The following is a 2652-nucleotide window of genomic DNA, read 5'->3' on the forward strand; positions in this document are numbered from 1 at the left end:
TCTAGTACCAGGAGTCTAGCACCAGGAGTCTAGCACCAGGAGTCTAGCACCAGGAGTCTACTAGTACCAGGAGTCTAGGACCAGGAGACTAGCTCCAGGAGTCTAGCTCCAGGAGCCTAGTACCAGGAGCCTATCACCAGGAGTCTAGTACCAGGAGTCTAGTACCAGGAGTCTAGCTCCAGGAGTCTAGTACCAGGAGTCTAGTACCAGGAGTCTAGCTCCAGGAGTCTAGCTCCAGGAGTCTAGCACCAGGAGTCTAGAACCAGGGTCTAGCTCCAGGAGTCTAGCTCCAGGAGCCTAGTACCAGGAGTCTATCACCAGGAGTCTAGTACCAGGAGTCTAGTACCAGGAGTCTAGCTCCAGGAGTCTAGCTCCAGGAGTCTAGCACCAGGAGTCTGGTACCAGGAGTCTAGTACCAGGAGTCTAGCTCCAGGAGTCTAGTACCAGGAGTCTAGTACCAGGAGTCTAGCACCAGGAGTCTAGCTCCAGGAGTCTAGCTCCAGGAGCCTAGTACCAGCAGTCTAGCACCAGGAGTCTAGCACCAGGAGTCTAGCTCCAGGAGTCTAGCACCAGGAGTCTAGCACCAGGAGTCTAGAACCAGGAGTCTAGCACCAGGAGTCTAGCACCAGGAGTCTAGAACCAGGAGTCTAGAACCAGGAGTCTACTAGGAGCAGTGGGCAGCTATTGTACAGCGCCCCGGGGGCAATGGGAGTGGGGGGGTGTCCGGTGCCTTGCTCAAGGGCACCACGGCAGGGCAGGAGGGGAACTGGGACCTCCAAGTAGCAGCCCACACTCCATATTTACAGTTTGAAAGGGAAGTGATTTGTAAAATATCCATAAAGAAAAAGAAAATCTGCTTCCAGTTCTGTTTCATCTGGTGCTGAGAGAAGTGTCCATGGATCGCTTCATGTTGCTCTCAGAGTGCACCAGATTGATGCTTTAAACTTCAACATTTAAACATCTTCCCGGGGGAGAACACCCCACTAGAGGAGGTTAGCCCCCCCCCCACACACACACTTAAATCATGTCCACATGGATAGGAAACTAAATACACATCTTGTGTCCATATCTTTCGGTGTTGGTGGTCACGCCACACCGTGCACGTGCATGCACGAGTCATGGTGAGATATCTGGATTGAGAGGTTGCTTTTTCTTTGCACAGCATGAAAGACAGGCCGAATAATTGGGCTTTGATTTTAGTTTTTTGAAGCAGAGGTCAATCATTTGTACGGCCCCCCATGGCTTGAATATTCGTTAAAAGACTCCATGCAGCGGCAAAAGTGCGCTCCTTTCCTGAAAACAATCTCCCTGGATAACGATCCAGTTTCACCTGGTTGGGTTATTGACCCCAAGATCATCTGGGGCTGTTGGTCTTTGAGCGGTTGCTGGCCCAATAGCACCCGTTGATGTGCTGCGAGGTAGCGTCTGTGGAGGCACCGGCACGGAGCAGGAGGAGGAGGCCAGGCATTTTGGGCCCCGTGAAAAGATATCACATCGGTTACTTAAACATTTTTTTCTTCATGTTATAAAATTGTTTGGGCCCCTGTCAGCCACGGGCCCTTAGAATCGTCCTGACTTTTCACCCCCTTACGGCGCCCCTGGGTGCGGTACAGGGTGTGGCAACGCAGGTGGTGATGGCAGGGGCACACGGAGCGGTGCCTCGGAGGACAGCGTTGGTGGCGGCCGCCTTGATGAGACGAGGCTCGATAGCTCAGCCCCGGGGTTAGCCGAGGTCCAGCTCGTGACATTGAGGCGTGCCGCTGCAGCGGCAGGTGCCGGTCGCCAGCAGCTGCAGCGGCTGCAGTTCTTTCATCGCTATTTCGTTTTAATAAATCCTTAGAGCTTTTAAGCCAATTTCTGATGTCCATATTGTAATTCAAACGGAAATGGGAGTCCACAGAATGCACAATAAACAAATCCGGAATAGGCGGCAGAGTGTGACGCTGTGATTGGTCTAAATGTAGACGAATCACAAATCACGATAGACGCATGCATTTATTGGACGAAGCCTGCGATTTTTTTTGTTAATCTGACATCACATACATCGTAGCATAAAAGTTCACAGTTTATTTCTAATTAAAAAAATAAAATATATATATGTTTTAATTTGTATAAATAATAAAAACCGTGTTTATTGGGGACAGTAGGAACGTAACATGGGAGACATGCGGGCATGCTTTAATCCCCCGGTTCTCTCGGTGTTATGCAACCTCCTCTTCCCCCGGGTGCATCCCCTCCCTTTGACCGCAGGAGGGGCGCTGTGGAGCCGGGGTAATGGATCCTCTCAGAGGTGGAGCAGCAACTTCTCCTGACCCGCATTCACCCGGACTGAGAGGCACGGGGAGGACCGAGAACAGAGCCCTGATCCCCGCAGAGACACCCTGTGAACACCGTGGCTCCATGGAGGTCCAGGCACCGGAGAGCCCAGATCCGAGCACCTGAAGGCGGCCTGAGAGAGGTACTAACACCGGGAGAGGAGGAGAAGCACCGGGGAGGAAAGGAAGCGTTTATTTCCGCCGCAGCTGCTGCTGCTTCTTCTGCACGTTGTGAACGCGGCTGCTGGATGTTGCCGCTGTTATATCACAAGTCAAGCATCGGTGAGTGTGTGCATCACCGGGGGGGTTTAACGGGGCTGTCCTCATGTCAACCCGG

At 52.4% G+C, this 2652-nt stretch overlaps 1 long non-coding RNA gene across 1 annotated transcript in view; it reads left to right on the forward strand.

Annotated features, from left to right (window-relative positions):
• Nucleotides 1-2239: 2239 nt before the first annotated feature.
• LOC117443592 (uncharacterized) overlaps nucleotides 2240-2652 on the forward strand; it is a 91632-nt gene continuing 91219 nt past the window's right edge. Inside the window, exon 1 of the long non-coding RNA XR_004551694.2 lies at nucleotides 2240-2597. This is a non-coding gene — a long non-coding RNA (uncharacterized lncRNA). The remainder of the gene's footprint in view (nucleotides 2598-2652) is intronic.

Source organism: Pseudochaenichthys georgianus, unplaced genomic scaffold (assembly GCF_902827115.2).
Source record: "Pseudochaenichthys georgianus unplaced genomic scaffold, fPseGeo1.2 scaffold_632_arrow_ctg1, whole genome shotgun sequence".
Classification (NCBI taxonomy): Eukaryota; Metazoa; Chordata; class Actinopteri; order Perciformes; family Channichthyidae; genus Pseudochaenichthys; species Pseudochaenichthys georgianus.